This window comes from Egretta garzetta, unplaced genomic scaffold (assembly GCF_000687185.1).
Source record: "Egretta garzetta isolate BGI_Z169 unplaced genomic scaffold, ASM68718v1 scaffold557, whole genome shotgun sequence".
NCBI lineage: Eukaryota > Metazoa > Chordata > Aves > Pelecaniformes > Ardeidae > Egretta > Egretta garzetta.
Genome location: NW_009260264.1, coordinates 612114 through 629397, shown reverse-complemented (window position 1 = coordinate 629397; position 17284 = coordinate 612114).

The following is a 17284-nucleotide window of genomic DNA, read 5'->3' as shown; positions in this document are numbered from 1 at the left end:
CTGGCAGCCTCCGCCGCACAAATATTCCTTGACATCCCAGCGTCTGTCACGCGGATCCCTAAGCGGCAGCCGTGACAGAAGCGGCGGTTTCAAACCTCCGCTTAAAACTGGTGTAACTCGCCTGCTGTAAGGGGTTGTGGCCCAGGCTGCCAAATCCATTTTAAAGCTGACCGTTGCTGAGTGTTTTCTCGGTTAGGTGACTTTCTTCTCTTGAGTCTTTCCTTATATCCACGTAACCCCTGTGCTTTACTAAGACTGTTCCACCGAGGGACGATCGTGTTCTCAAGGGATGATGAGCCTGGTGGGGGGGGAGTTCTGTCGTCTTAATGACTACCCCTGCTTTCTGTCCCGCAGCGTGGTTATCCTGTCGTGGCGAGGAACGCTCTTACGCAGCTTTGTGCTGGGCTACTGCCTGCCTGCAGCTCATGCAGTAGGTGACTCGATTTGCGTGGCGCTTTTGCCACAGGCTGCCTTTCTGCGTCCCTGCGAGTCGGAACCGATAACTGTTTGAACTGTAAACGGTGCTTTTAGCGTGGATGTGGACAGGAGGTCTCTGCTTGGAATGACAAATGCGTACTTTACTGTGACAAATGCTAATCTGAAATACTTAGTATTGCTTTATGAGTCAAATAAGTGAGACTGGAGCTTTTATAGATGGAAAAACTGACCGTAGTAGAAATGCAGATAAAGAGGTGTCTTGCGAGTGCTTGCTTCTGGAGCATTTGCTTTCATTTTAGAGTGAATGTTGCTGATCCTTTATCTGGCTGTCTCACCATTCGATACAGCGTGGCTGCAGGGCAAAGCATCGCTGTTTACTTTCTCAGAACTCTCCAGCAACTGGGAAATGGATTGTTACTTATGGCTGCTATATAAGCATTTGGGGTATTTTGGGCCATTGGAAAGCAGCACCCATACAAATAGGCTCCCGGTTACACCTGAGGGAGCACCCCGAGTGATTTTGCACCTCTTCCTTTATGGCACGCCAGCCGTGCTGCTTGGCTCACGCCACCGGTGCAGAAGAGGTCCTTTCGGCCTTCTGGTCTCCTTTCACGGGCACCACTCTCGTGGGTGGGAAGGTAGCTCCCAGGCAAGGTGCTACTCATAGCCTTTCGATGGTTTGTAAGGGGACTACAGCAGGGAAGAGCCCACTTGCCATCTTGCCATCGGGCTCTCCTCTGGTAGTCTTTGTATTTCTCTACGCTTTATTTTACATGTTTTGTTTATTGAGAAATTACATCTTATGGTGAAATAATCACCTTTGTCTCTGCATTAAGTCCTCAGTGAAAGGGTGCTTTGCATGTTCTGCTAAATTCCTAAATTAATATTATGAGTGTTTTGAACCAAGTGATTTCTATGTGAGCTTGCGGGCTGAAACCACTGAAAACGCAGCAATGTGGTTATATTCGGCAGCTGGCTTGGCTACTCGCCTTTTTTTTTAAATAGAGACAATCTCACAGGTGTGAAAATCAAAAACAAAGATTTGGAGTTTACATAGTTAAAACCTACTGTCAGTTAGACCTCCGTTGTGAAATAACTCTAGTTCTCAGTTGCCAGACCTGATTTTATTAGCCCTTCAAAATTTATAGGAGTACCAGCTTTTTTTTTTTCTATGTCAGTGTAGAATTTAAAAAATCTTTTAAACCCATTGATTGTGAGGCAGCTTTAATTATGTCTTAAGTTAAGTTACATTTTAATTCTTACCTGTGGGCTGAGTATTGTGGATTTGGCATTGCAATGTGTCCAGTAACCTGGCTGACTGCCTGCAACGGCTAAAAGAGGAGAAAAATAAACCGGAGCTGATAAAACAGTATCAGCCCCATATTGTTTCATCTTGCCCTGAAACAACATTGTATTCAGAAATGCCGTGATAATGCGGTATCCTGTAATTAAAGTTAAAATAACTGGGAAGGGGTTACTTTGACAGAATTGCTTGGAAGCATCAAGAAAAGTCTTCCCCCTCCACCAAATGTAGGTGCAACCTGTTGTAGATGTAATTCCCTCTGTGTTGTGTTAGCTTATAGACTGGATACACAAGATGAGGTGCACAGTGGTGTAAGTTTCATACAAATATTTGTATCTCAAGTAGGCAAAACATTTTCTGTGTATTAGACAATGGAAGTCTGTGCTTCCTGCTGTCAATGCAAAGATCATGGAAAAAATGTCTTCAGCCTCTGTTAACCATTGACCTCTAAAGATGTTGTTGTCCTTTTGCTTGTTTTGACTTTTTTTTCAGTAACCTATTACTTTTTCGCTGCTGAACTTGGAACTGTGCTTTAAAACAAGGCAAGCCTGTGTACGCCGGAGACTGTTGTAGCAGTCTACAACGGCTCTCCTGCAGAAATAGGATAAGAAAATACCAGTATAAAAATCAAAAGGTACAGAAAGCTGTACTTGGACAAAGTGGAGTAAAGATTGGCTTGGAGAAGAAGGCCTGAGGTAGTGGGTTTTTTATATTTCAAAGACCGTATGTGCTTCTGGAGGGCATCTAGCAGATATTTTTGGATTTGTGCTACAGATATTTTTATTATTATGTAGATGCATCTCTTTGTGCAAAACTACCAATACGTTGGCTAAGAAGTGATAGCAATGGTCAGTGTGTTGTTGCACTGTGGAAATTACAGATGTTCATTAATGACCTGCTGATACCCATAGCTTCCTCTGTTATGCAAAACACAAGGAAATGACTCGTTGCATTGGTTGCAGCCAGACCTCCTCCTCACTGCAGAGGGGTCAGCCCAGTTTACCCTAATTCTCCTGGCCAAGGCCTCATGCTAGCACTAGAAGCACTAGGCATTAGCTCTGTCACTGATGTAGCAGGGCATGACTCTCCAGAAACCAGTGAAATTGCACCTGCGCTTTAACAAATGGTCAACTGCGTCTCAAGAAATGTATTTTTTGTGAATGGTGGGTGCTACTTCTAAAGGCAAATCCCTGTTTGTTCTGCTGGCCCTCAGGCAGAGGAGCACTCTGCTCTCCTGTTTCTGGTCTGGTTTTGTAAGTGTATTTTTCTAAAAGAAAGCGGCGTGTAGGTGAGGGAAGCCATCGTTCGGGTGGATGCATATGCCCTTTGGCGTGGCAGAAGAGGAACTGGGAAGCAGAGGCTTGTGATTGCCCACTGCCCCATGGCCGTTACTGCTCTGGCAGTTCTCAGTCATCCCCTGTTCAGCCGCATGGGCCGTGATTCACAGTCAGGGAAAATACCATGTGAGGTAAAACTTTGAAAACCGGATAGAATTCTTCTTACACGCGGGGAGACAAGTCTCAGCGTAGGAGATGCTTTGTGGGGAGGGAAGTGGGCTTTTGCAATTTCCCAGACGCAGAGGTGGGATGGAGTAAGGAGAGGTCCATGCCTTACAAGCACCGTGAAGTGGCCGCTGTGTTCAAATGAGATCATGACATCTCTGGAAGAGTAGCAGAAGCCTCCTGGGAGTAGGTCTGTCCATCACGGGCAGGGTTTACCTTTCTTAAGACAAATGCCATCACCTAGGAGAAGTCTCTGGCTTTGACAATACCCAAATGCTTAGGAGAAAAATGACATTGCTGAGAAGACACATCTGGGTTGGGTGACTCTGTCCTGTATTGTGTGCAGTTCAATAAAGCTTGTGCCTAGCTTGGTGTGGTCCAGTCTTGGTACTGTGGGCAGGAGAGATGTTTTTTGGGATCCTGCTGCAGAAAGATGAGTTGTTCTGGGAGAGCCCGAGCCTGGCTGATGGCTGACATACAAGAGCTGTTCCCCATCTGCCCGGGACAGCCATGGGACTCTGCTCTCGGTGATGGGAAGGAGAAGCGTTTGGCCATGTTTGCAGTTGCAGCCCCTCTTCCAGGGCAAGCCAGGAGGCTGGCAGTGGGGCCACCTCGTTTCAGTTCTTAAGGTGAAAATCCTATGCAACATTAAACAAACACAGGAAAAAAAAAAATGCAGTGTGGCAGGGTACGTGGGACCTGGGCAAACGCTTTCTTGGCACTCCTGCTTTTCCTCATTCATGTTTCTCTTATCAGCAGATGTATGAATGGGTACCAGTTTGCCACATGTAGGGTATAACTTCATGTATGCTCAAGTAGGTCACAGCTGAGTTTCCTGTCAGGGTGGGTTTTGCTCAGCCCGGTGCCTCTTATGGGCTGTGATCTGATTAAAGTGTAAGAATGCTTTAGATCTAGGCCTTGTTTCCACTTGAATGTGGGGCAGAAAAGCTTGGCTTTGGGTGGTACAGAAAGCGGGGTTCTTCCTTCTGAACCAGGGTCTGGGCAGGACACCAGGACCCTGCCCCTCTGGAGAGTGCACTGTCCCCTGTCGTGTTAGACTGGGACCAATTCCTGACCATTTGTTCTTATTAAACAAAAGACTTTTTTTTTTTTTTTTTTTCTTTTTTTTTTTCCCCCACCTCCCCTCCAGGATAGCCATGTAACTCACCACCAGACCCAGGTGATAACTGCCCTTCAGTTTTAGCTGAACATAGTATCCCTTGTAACTCTGTCCTAGGCAGCCCTGTGTAACAATCATTTTGTCAGGTTCCCTGCATTAGTCTACTGGGTAGGCGAGATAGCCACAATACATCAAATTGCTAATGTATTCAGGGTTGCTGCTTGTCCTGTGCATTACAGGATGTCCTATATCACAGGCTCAAGCTCCACAGCCTGGCAGAAAATATTTGTGTGTGTGGTTTCCCTGCCCTCCCCTCCCCAATTACGAGCATCTCTTCCCAGCTGAGACTGCAAACCACAGCCATTCTCAGTGCCATGGTGGGAGGAAGAGAGTCCCACAAGTCCCACCTTGGGCTGTGTGACCCAATTCGAGGGATGTGCTCTTAGGTGAGTTGAGTAAACTAAGTAAGATAAGTAAAGTGAGTTAAGTGAGTGAGTTGAGCTGAATGGAATGCTTTTTCTGTCCCATGGGAGATCCTCTAAACTCATAATATTAAATATACTTCGGGATCTTTTGGAAGTAAAATTGCTACCTAAACTGTATCCAGCAAAGATGCTTAGAAGAACATTTCTTTAATGTGAAGAAATCTAGCCACTGGGGTGTTAAGAGCAGCTGGTTCAAAACTGCCAGTGCAACTTCTGTTCAGCTCACTTATGTATAATGCCTTACGGGATATGTTTGGTTTTGTAGCCCCATGTGGCTTTCTTTTCCCATCAGACCGTGGCTGGTCAGACTGTTTTGGTTTGCTTTGTATGCAGTGAGGACCCGCTCCTCAGCGCCGCAGGCTGGTGCCAGGCTTGCAGTTTAGGTGACCTCTCATTCATCCTCGCTGGTGCTTGAATGGAGCAGGTTCGGTTGTTGGGAAGAGGCACATTTATGGCTCTGGTGTGTCGGATGAGCGGGGAGGGTCTGTTTTATGGGAAGGGAGTTTGGGAAAATAACCTGGTGAAAGCCTGTGGGGTGCGAGAGCAGTGAGAGATCGGCCGGAGGGCTGTGGTTCTGCATCAGGGACTGCAGGCAGCTCCTCTGCTGTCACAGCAGCTCTCTTCCCACCAAGACACTGTCTCAAAGCATGAAGGGGATTACATCTGTCTGATTAAAAAATAAAGTCATGGGCAAGCAGCAAAATTCCTGCAATTTTGTTTAGTCACTTTTCTGGATCTCTTGAACTGAAATTAACTCTTAAGCAGGCGCTCCCTGTGAAAACCTGAGACCTAACCGTAAAGGACTACCTCACCTTACCTTTGCAGTGTCTTAACTTTACTCTTTGTAATTTTGACCTCAATGGGACTGGATTGTGGCGGCGCAACTTCTGGTGATGCCCCTTCTGTAATACCCTTATGTCTCACCATAGATAATCGGAGTGGTGTAAGATACTATCGAGCATTAATGTCCGTATTGCACGATGTGTCTCAAAGAGAGGTTAAGCTGAATGCTGTTCCTCAAGATGATAAATGTCTTGTGATGCCTGACAAGCATTCCTATTCCCTGTTTATTACTCGCAACAGGTGAAACACCCCGATATCTGAGAACTGACATCAAGGAGAGCAGAGATAACAAGCTTCTTCACTCGAGGTGCTCAGGACCTTGCAGGAGTTAGAGGAAAGGGAAAACACGAGACCACAGCACTGCCTCAGCTGTGCTTATTTTCAGATTCAGTGAGAAATTTTTTCCCTGAATTAATACTTACATTTTGACATGAGTGAAACTAAAGTCCTTTGGTATTCCTTGTTACTTAGGCTGCGCTGTATATGAAGAAGAAATTCTTTAGGGTCACAGCCTGGATTTTCAGTCCTGTATGTGGCGACTTTATTAGTAAGCAGCTGAAATGCAAGTAAAATTTTAACAATTTAACAGAACTCTAAAAATAATTTTAGGGTAGAAGCCTGTGGGGTCTGCCTTAATAACTTCAGGAAAATAGGTCTCACTCTTCACAGTACCTCTCCAGAAAGCAGCATAGATTCTACTTGAAGAGGTCTTTGTCTGTTTTTTTTTAATTTTTAATTCCTATCTTACCGTACATGTGATTCAAGCACACAGCAACACAGAAACTGAAAAGCTTTGTTAGCTCATTAAAGAAAATGAAAGCTGCTGTAAGTACAATCCTTCAAGTAGTACGTCAGCTAGATGTGCACAAGGCACAAGAACATGAAATTTGGTCTGGTAGCATTAATTTCACAATTTTGAGTGCATCAAGTAGTAATTTTTGCACCAAGAGTCGTGTTGTCCCATCTCAGTGAAGTGAGGGTGTGGTGTGATGGGGAGGGAATCTTGATTTTCATTTATGTGAAATTTTCCTTGTAACCTATCCAACATAGCAGGGTAAGAGAGTCTGGAATCAGAAGATAAGAACGCTGACCTTGCCAACGCCACTGCTTTGGTATGTGTAGCCGTGAATTGCCAGATATGGGAACAGTAGCATGAGATCTTGGCCGAAATGTGAAGTGTCATTCATTTTGGGTTCAACCTCTTGGGCTTGTTTCGCAGCAGGGAGTATGTATCCTGGTGAAAATGATGCAGGGGAAACTTGACAAACAGGAACTTGCAGTATTTCCTGCCCCCCACTTGCCACCTTGGGTTTTTCCTCATGCACAGAAAGTACTTCTGGCCTGTAACTTTAGATGTATTGGCACTGTCTGTGTGAGAGAGGTTTGTAGGGCTGGTCAGTCACTCGGTAGGTGCAAAAAAGCAACAGTTATCAAGTGGCCTTACAATACTACCTCAAAATAAAAACTTTGAGGGGAAATATACCTCTTAGTCAACGTGGATGCCAACATGTGAGTTGTGGCCAGTAGTTCATCATCTGAGTCAACTTCACAGCTTTGTCCTCAGCTGAAATTCCCCTGTTTATTATTGAAGCATTTCTTACTGTGTAGCTTCCACGTAGTCTAACGGGTGCTTGTTTCTGTCTCTATTTAAAACCAGTTATTAATATAAGTATGTATTTTTCCTATTAATGGCCCTATTAATGAATGTGTTTAGACACAGTATAGTTTCTGGTAGATTTGATTTTAACTAAACAGTCATCATACATTGGGGGAAAAAAAGCCCATTTTAGGTACTTTTTTAGTATATATTGCTAGCATCTTACCACATAGCATATGGTTACCTGGGCTATGTCTTTTGCATACCTAACTTTCTTAAAAGCGTAATACCGGTGTAGAGATGTTGGAATTGCTCTTGATGGAGGGTACAGGGCATGCAGGAGCCGTGCTTAATCTCTTGCTCACAAGCCTGTTTAACTCTTGCCTCCAATAACCTAACTAGTCAGTGAAACTTCAACATTGAACTTCAATATTACAGCTTGTTGTTAAGATGTTCTTCATAGACCATCCGAAATGCAACTAAAAGGCTAACTATAAAAAGAGAATATGATTTTATTAAGCTTATTATCTTTTTAGAGAGAGAACAGTTGGGTGTTTGCGTACAGTGGGGCTGTTAACAACTGTTTTGATGGAGTAGACATAATCTTGGCTCACATCTACTCTACATGAATGACCCAGAAGGGTGGATGCTTGATAAAACATATAAAGAAGGTCATGATTTTAGCAAAACGGAGAGCAGACTATGGTCTTCAGTAATCTGGGAAAAAGTAACAGCACATCCCTGGAGCTGGTTAAGGGTCATCTCATCTGGTTCTGTTAAATAGGTGTTAATATGAAAGAAGAAAAATACAGCAACCTTCACTTCTCTCTAACTTAGTGCTTGTCCAGGGGTAGGTTTCTCTTCTGCAAGCCGCATGCCTAAGAGTCCCCCCAAATTCCCTGAAAGCCAACTACTTTTTTGCAAATCTTCTCTGACCACAGGACTTCCTTGCAGCTCTTCCCAGCCATATGCTTGTTTTATGATCATGCGGTTCTTCGCTGGAAGGTAGCCAATTTGTTACGGATGGGTCTGGACTGGTTTTCCCACAAGCCATCCCTTTGCACGGAGGCTCAAGGATGCATGTACAGCTGTCATTCTGTAGATACTAAAGCATTCAGCTGGCGTTTATGTTGCAGGCGCTACAAGTTTTTATCCATTTTGGGAAGTAATGTAGTTTCTATATAGCTGCAAAGGCAGAAAAAAATATCTTGAAGAGCACTGCAGAAGTGATAAAAGGATTTATGCTTGCATTCTGATGAGATGGCTCTGACTAAAGAAAATCTGATGATTGAAATGATAGAAATAATTTTAGAAGGCAAACAGGTAAAGAGCTACAGCCTGGTATCAATTTGGGAAATGGTAGTTTCCCTGAAGAAGTAAAAATTTCCTTTACATTTCTCGTAAATAAAATATAAGTGCAAAAAGCGTGTGACAAGTTACTAGGTAAATAGCTTGCCTCCCGTAGCAATAAATAGCAAATCTATAGCTGATATTTCCAGGGTGTCTTAAAACCAAATGCTGTTTTGATTCAATTAAGTTTTGAGGAACTTCTCCAAATAAACTCATCGCACTAATTGTACTGCTGGCTGGCACATTGAGAGGGTGAATTGCTTCCTTTTTGAGTACTGTCAGATCTTTATACCTGGTCTAGCAGGGCTCTGATGGACTGCATAGTCTGAGCTTTTGTAACTATAGGCTGGCTTTTGTAGGTGGATGTCAAAACCTGTGTATCCATATCACTGGAATTCCTGCAGGCACTGAGGAAATGATAGGTGCTCTGTGGCCCACTGTGCTTTTACATATGTGAGGCCTATCAGGGCATTTAAGGGTAGCTTGGGACAGAGAGTGGTTGAGGTAAAGTTGTAATTAATGCCTGCTTCTACTTCCTGTGGGATGCACCTACAGCCCATTTCTACGTACCTCTTGTGAGACATGGAAAATACAGCTTTTGATTCATAAAGCTTTTATCAAACTTGAAACAAATCCAGTTCATGGCATTCTTTGAAAATTGTACGTCAACCCAGGAATGAGTGACTCAAGATGTTCATCCTTGGGCTCATCTGTGGGTTTTTTCCATGGAGTTCAGGTGGGAGAAGCTAGCAACAAGCTGGCTAGGAGCATGAGTAATTCTAAAGTAGTGTTTAGCAGTGCAGGGGCAGGGTAGTGCTGGTACTGCTTTTCTGCCATCAGGAGCCAAGCCAGGATTTCTGTGGCGTCAGCTGTGCCATATAGATATACCAGTGGCACTTTGCCATGGCAGTCCTTGGGTGCAGAGAACAGACAGCCTCCTGAGGAGTGTTTCAGGCTTGCTTATTGCTGGCAAAAATATCTTCAGGCCAGAAAACCTTTCCTTCCGCCACTGATGGAGTTTTCGTGGTAGCTTTTAAGGCGATCATAGGTAACGATCTAGAAGGCTGGATGTGGCTTTTATGTGTTGAAATATGATTGTAGGAGATTGGTTTTATCTCCAGAATGAATGGGCTTGGGACCAGAGGAGACGTGGTGCTAGATGGTGAATAGGTGGCTTATTTCTACCATTCTCTGCTTTAAGAGCTATGTCAGCCCAATGGTACAAAACAAGATGGTGATTGCGTTCAAGTTAGCGCGATGTTAGGTTCATTGTATTGGTATCGGTCACTTGGCACATATGCTGGCGGAGCAGAAAGAGTTAACTTTAGTAGTTAGAGAACAAGGAATTGTTTAGGGGAAAAAGTTCATCTTAGAGTGTTTGGAAAGAGAAGTAACTGAGGAAGTATTAGTCATTCCCTGTGCATAAAGCAAGTGGTGATTTGTATGTATTACAGTATTTTAGTTAGACCATGTCAAAAGAGTGTATTGAATACTGAAATAAATTGAGCTTATTTTTGGTGTAATACATCACGTGCTCACCTGAGATTGTATAACATTTGGAAAAACAAACTCAAATTATGAAGAAAGTGAATTCAACTGACTCCTTTGCTGTAATTAGAAAGGATAGCCTCAGGCACTGCTGACCTTTTTTTGGGTTTTTAATTTATTTATTTATTTTTAATTTTTCTTCTTCCCCATAGATTTAATTTGCGATTTGCTTTTCTTAGATTTCCAGTTTTGTGTACAATAGCAATTGACCTCCTACTTATTGGTGAGCTTTAGGATTCCTAAACAGAATTAGGTTCAACCTCTGATTTAACGTTTATTTTTCCAGCCCTCTCAATCTCTGCCTTCCTGGAGAAGTTGAAAAAGCTTTTGCACAAAGCATTGCCCACTGCCTTTGCCAATCTCTCTTTGCCTGTTTCTTTAGCAAGTGGGTGTTACTGTTTCTCTTCCCTTCTTATCACTGGGGGCTTTTAGGAAAAAGGCTGAGGCAGCAGTTCTGCTTCACTGAATGTCCACCCCGTGCTGCTGGGCCAGCGGGGACTGGTGCAGTAGCCTCGGTCTGTGTAGAAGTGAAGTAAATAGACTGCTCTCTCTGAGCTTCTGCTCTTCCATACCAATGGCATGACAGTGTGGATGTAGTCCTTCCATTTTCCTCTCTGACCTTTGAAAATGCTCACCAGAACAAGGAGGACTGTTTCCTTTCAAAGGTACATACACATGTAAGAGGGACCAGTATACCACAAACCTCCTCCCAGTTCAGACCATGACCTTCCCCTTCGGTTCATGCTTTATCTTTTGCCTCTTCTCTGTCAGCTGAGGGCCAGTTATATTTGTGCAAGTAAACCAAACCCATATTCTTCACCAGACCTTCATGCTGCACAAGTGAAGAAGCAAAACTCTCTATGCTCTGCCTCATCTGGCCAGCTGCAGTCAAGCTCCTTGCAGCATCCTTGAAGTCCTGGTGATGGCACCGCAGTGGGTAAGAGCTGCTGTATGTCTGCAGGAAATTAAGTATACCATTTTCACTGCGCTTTATACGTGGTATTTAGAAATAAAAATAAACCTGAGCAACAAAGTTTGGAGCAGGGAAAACCTGCTGTCTCCATTCTAAGGGTTAATATCAAATACCAGTGCATAAAAATATTAGTCAGGCTTGAATTTGGTCCTTGTCTGAACAGAGTGGATTAGGCGTCATGGAAATGGCAACAAGTGGCATACCAGCCAGTGTGTATGGTTAGCGACAGCATCTTTGGTCGGTTGCTTAACTTTATCACTGTGATAGCATTGCTTCCCTCACTCAAAAACCAAAAATCTACCTTCAGAAAGAAGTCTTTAAAAAGAAAGTGAAGTTGCTTTTTTAAAGTTGCCTTCTCTAATTTTACTCTTCCTTTGCTTGAATCAAATGTGTGATAATTAAAATATAGCTAATTTTCTCACACGTGATTTTGCTGGCTGTTGCAGGAGGTTTTGTCAGAAGGCCCAGCTGGGGATAAGTTTATCCTGTGAAAATTTGGTCTGCCTGTCAACTAAGGCCACCAAATATGCAAAGCCCTTGCCTGGAAGCTGCGTGAATGCAGTAAACCCTGCTGACAGATGGGGTGTTTTAGTTTATGTCAGACTGCATACAGCTTCTGGTGAGCCCAAAACAGGTTCTCAGGTCAGTTCTTCCTGAAGAAGACTTGAGATGGGGTTTCTTCTGTGGGAAGTACCATTCAGTTGCGGTAGGCTATCTTGAAAGCTTTTCATAGCCTATAGCAAAAATAAGGTGGTAACTTTGGATGCTGGAGTGGAATTTAACAACAGTAGCTAACGCTAATAGCATTATTATGGAAATAATAGCAACCATTTAACTGCTGTATATGGGATGAGCAGAGCGTGATGCAAAGCCACGTTATGTATGTGGTTATGGAACTATTTCATGTTCTCAAGTCTGAAAAAAATAGACTGGTGGAGTTTTTGAGATTCTCTTACTGTTAAAGGTTTTCTGTGTATGATTTTGCATACAGTTTTAATTGCCCTTCCCATGAATATGATGAATTACAACTACCTTCTCTATATGTATATTCATGTAAGATGTCTTCCCCCCAAGAGCTGAAGCAAGAGCTGAATAACTGCTCTATGGCCAATAATACTTCTTGAGGCAGTGACACGTTCAAAAGCTTTTTATCTTTAGAAAGGACAGGTGGCTGAGAAAAATTCTGGATTTTGCTGCTTTAACTGATGTTTCAAAGCCTTTTTTTGTACCTTACTTTCCTGTGTCCCAAACTATGTTTCAGCTTTATTTTCTTTCAGCAAAGAACATTACAAAGGCTAATGAGGTTTTTGATCTTAATAAACTGAAGGCAAAATAGTCAGTGCAAGCTTATAGGTATTGCAGAGCTTTTATGTGGAAGAAATATGAAAAGCTGCAAATACTCAGCTCTAGAGGAATGAATAAAAATACAAGAAGTTGTTGAGGACAGTGAAAATTGATCATTCTGTCCTTTGTATGGTATCCCATAGTGTTGCTAACTCCAAGTTAACAGTAAATAATTTAAATAAAAAAAATAATGCCCATGTCAACATATATTCTACCTCATGGATGGTAATAATGTAACTTTTGTTTCATAAAGCAGAAGTTCCTTTCCTAAATAATTTATTCCTGAAGGGACTGAAGAAGGCGCACCGTAAAGCTGCGAAAGGGTAACTTAGTCACTGAAGTGTGCTGCTTACAGGAGGTTTCAATAAAGAGTAATAGCTGAGTTTACAAATCATTTGGAGACAAGTATGTGTCATTCTGCTAAATCTGAACTCATCATTGTAAGGGGAAAGAAACCCTTTTGCCGCTCTTACCATTTTGTCCCAGCTGTTCTGTGCACTTTGGCTCTACTTCTCTTTGGTGGTAGTTGCTGAGTTGATGGTCCAGTTTGGTGTGAGGAACCACCTCGATGTCAGGTGACATATCTAAGAGATACCATCACCTTTTCAACATTTTTTTCTCTTACCACAGCTATCTAAGCTATCATATTAAAAGGAAACAAATGTTTGTATTTTGTAAAATGTAGTGAGCCTGTTTCTGAGGAATTTTGGAAAACTTGTGCTGGTTGCGATGAAATACTCCTCCTACACTTTCAGTTGAACAAAGGTTATTTTGCAACATCCCATGGTTATCTCGGAGAAGCTCCAGTCAAAGTGTTGTCACTGAGTTACCCTTTAGCCTGGTTATTTTTTAACCTAAAGTTAGTGCAGGCAAATATGAATTTTATTTTCACAGGGTCTGATTAAAATAAAAGTAGCTAGTTATTCTTTGGCTGACTTTCAAACAGAGACTGAGGTTTTGCAAACCTTTGGGTATAATTTTGAAATCTATTTGAAAGTAGCTTCCCAAAATTCCATTTCTGTCAGTTAAAAAAAAAAAAAATAGCTTGCATATGACAGAAGTGGTTTCTGAGTGTCTGCTGTTTAAAAAAAAAAAGGAGAGAAGAAGAAAATTCAAGTATTTTCTACTTCTCCTTTTCGTGGCCTATGATACATTTCAGAATTTCAGATATCATTACAGTATTTTTCCCCTCAATTCCAATTTTACAATTATGACAGATTATGCTAAGGTATATTTCTCTGTATTTGTATTTCTGTGACATTTACCATTTAAACAGGGATTAATAACAGTTATTTTTTGGAGTTTGAATCTGCAACCTTGGATGTGGGGCAAAAAGACTTTCCTACCATTTGAAGCACGAGCAGATTTTGCAATCCTTGCTTACACTGAGTAGTAATTATTCAAATAAGCCTGTGCTGGATACCCATATAAGTAACTATTCACATGTAACTCAGTTTGTAGTTTCATGATAAAGCAATGGCAGCTGCAGCAGGAAAAACTGGGTAAAGAGTTTTCCTTTTCTTCTTCCCTCTGCGCTGTTTCTGCTCTCTACCCAGAGCTGCAGCATGCTGCCTATTCACTTACCCCACTGCTGCCATTTGCAGGGACACATTGTGAACTTGATCAGCAAATTGATCTGAATTAGTTAAAAAAAAAAAGATATTCTGGAAGAGTTACAGATTTGAGTCAGAATTACAAGGTACCACTGGTGTACTTAAAATTGATGTTAAAAAAAAAGAAAACAAAACGGAATTAGTTAATCTGGATTTAAATGATGGAATGTATTGCGCTAGATGATATATTTTCAATGTTAAGTACACAGACCTGGACTTGCTACCAGCTTGGGTTGATGTGCCCAACCTCTGAAAAAGAATGGTTGTGCGGGATGTATGAAACCCAAGTCAGGAAGCTGAGGATGCCGACTTCTTAGAGGGATTCTCTGTCTCGGAAAGCAGCCCATCAGCTTGGCATTAAGACTTTGCTGAGGAGAACCCAGATTCCTAGGTGAATGTTACCTTTGGTGAGGAGAGACGAAACTCAGAAAGCAGGGTTTCAGATTGACTTTATTTTTGTTTTCAGCCGCAGACAAACGTTTTCTGTTGGTGTTCGTTTTATGACTGTTGTGATAAGTGTGTCTTTCAGAATGCCTTTTCTCTTCTGAATCACTCCGCGACTCTGTGTGGTACAAAGCTTTGTGCCATAAATCAATCATAGAATCCTAGGTTGGAAGGGACCTCAAGGATCATTTGGTCCAACCTTTCAATCATAAAAAGTGACAATTACTTAATGCGTTTGGATGGGAGAGGCCTGGGTCAGATTGGGACGTGCTTTTTCTTTTCTACTCACTAGGGCTTCCACTGGGACTTGCATCCATTTATTCAACAGTTTGAACGTTACGTGTGCTTATGGACAGGCTTACGGTGACTAATTGTTTCAATAAACAAACAGGATCCAGGGGGTGGGAGTGGGAACCAGGAGATGCATGGGAGTGGGAACCAGGAGATGCATGGGTAGTGTTGCAACTGCTGGGGTTACCTCATCGCTTAGTGCCTCAGCTTCCCCCAGTGAAAACCAGGGAAGGTGGCATGCATAAGAAGCGCTGTCTGAAAGTAGAAACTTACTCTGTACCTCTTGACCAATACTGAATTAACAGATTTATCTTAACAGTTGTGGGCATTTGATTTGAGGAAAGTGTGTGGTGACTTGCTGGCTGTACAGGTGAATATCTGTATAATATGAAGATGTATCAGTGCCAGTTGATGCAGACTTTTTGATACTCTGAGAATGTTCCCCCACACTAAAAAAGATGAGCATCTGTAAATCTTTTCTGATATCAGTTGTAATTCTGAGTACTCGGCATCCCTGCAAATTAGATTATATTTGTTATCACGTAGCTGAATTTGGCAGGGAACAGGGCAAGTCTTTGGCAGGAGACAGTGTGAAAAGTTTAGATGGGTGGCAGCATGAAACTCCCACAGCTGTTGGGAACAAGATAACAATGTGTCACGCAAACAGCTTCATGTCCCCAGGAATGCTTGGGAACAATGGAATATTTGGGGAGAAAAAAGTGCAGAAAAATCCTAAATCTGTGCTGAAGAAAAAGTAGTGATGAATAGGTTTGTTAAGAGGTAAGGGTGGCTGTTACAGGTGCTTCTCAATGCAGTATTGCGATTTTGGAAAGGAGCTTTCAGAATAACAGGTGAGGGTTCGGTTGTCCTCAGCCTTGTTTATGGCAACAGAAATGTGGCTGGAGCTATTGGCTTGGAAAAAACCCCAAACAAAACAGGTTTCTGTGACCCAATGCAGATTCAAAGGCCGATCTGACCTGGGAAACTGGTTCTAATCTGCAGAGATCTCCATAGCAGCGATAATTCTGTGTAGCGACCAGGTGCAGACATGGGCCAATTACATTATCAAAGTTTTGAGTTTTTTAATGCTGATTTTCTCAAAAGAATTTTGTTTTGATTCTGGTGTAGTGTTCATTGTTAATGTGACCAAAGAGAGTTGGCAGGGAAATGAAATATTTTAGCATTATCAGTATTGAGATTTGAAATCATAATTAATTTTGAATCTTTCTTGTGGTCTCTAGTGTAGCCCTCTGGGGAACTCTGAGATCACAGTTTCTAAGACTGATAATAATTATGATTTTCTTAAGTGCCAACAGCGAATTTGTACTATAGAGAACAGAAGGGGGGTTGTGAGTGGGAGAGGCTGTGATGGGAACCTTTATAGTTTCGTATGCATTAAGCTAGTCTGAAAGTTAATACTGACTTTTAGTTTCTTTGAACAATGTTTGTATTTTCAGCTCATGGTAGTATCCTTCCTTCTGCAATTACCTTTAAGATTGCCAATTTATTTTTAGAGGGGCAATAAACCAGAATTGGGCAGCTTTAGTAGTTAAAGAATGCACTCAAGTCAATTAGTAATTAAAAAAGATCTGTCTTCTTCCCAGGAATGCAGTGTGACAGATGACCAATAAAATGTATGCATGTACATGCATCAGAGGAAGAAGAAAAACAAAAAGAGATTATTCATATTCATCACAGTTTCCAATCCTATTACAGTCTTTCACTTATGCATCCTAACCTGGTCTTATTTTGTAGTTCCCTGTAAATCACTTTTTTAGCATATGCAGAGATATACCTTGAAAAGAAAAGGATATTTTAAAGCAGTAAACAACTACATCCAACTGTGTGAAATGGCACGAGTATGGGATATGAGAGCTTAGTTGACTGAAACAGGGAGTGAAATGCGGCATCAGGGGTAGACTGGAAGGCAAAGGGTGTAATTTCATGTGCTGTCACAACACATAATGACGTGTTTAGGCATAAAGCAAAAGGAGAGGCACTAAAGTGAATTCGTTTACATTTAATTTAATTTAAACTTTACTTTTGTAAGGTCATGTTGTGAGGAGGGCTGTGCCTTTTTGAGCTTTTCTGCACAATGCTGTGAATTGCACTATTTTATCCATGCTGAAGTTACGTTGCCTGCAGAGAAAAAGGTACATGCATTTCCCCAGTGAATTTTGAAATACTCTAAGTAGGAAATAGGTGCATTAATTAAGCCCTGTGAGGTGAAAAAAGCTTTTGTTTTTAATAGGTTAGGGGGAAATTTCCCACTGGTACGGAGATCTAGAGTGCTTACTCTAGAGCTTGGGCTTGACTTGTCCCCCCACCCTATCCACACATAGACACGCTTGAGAAGATACTGGTAGTCATTGGTGCTTCGGCAGATGCTGCTGTTCCTTCTTCAAGCCATGGCTTCAGGCCTCCGCCGTGCTG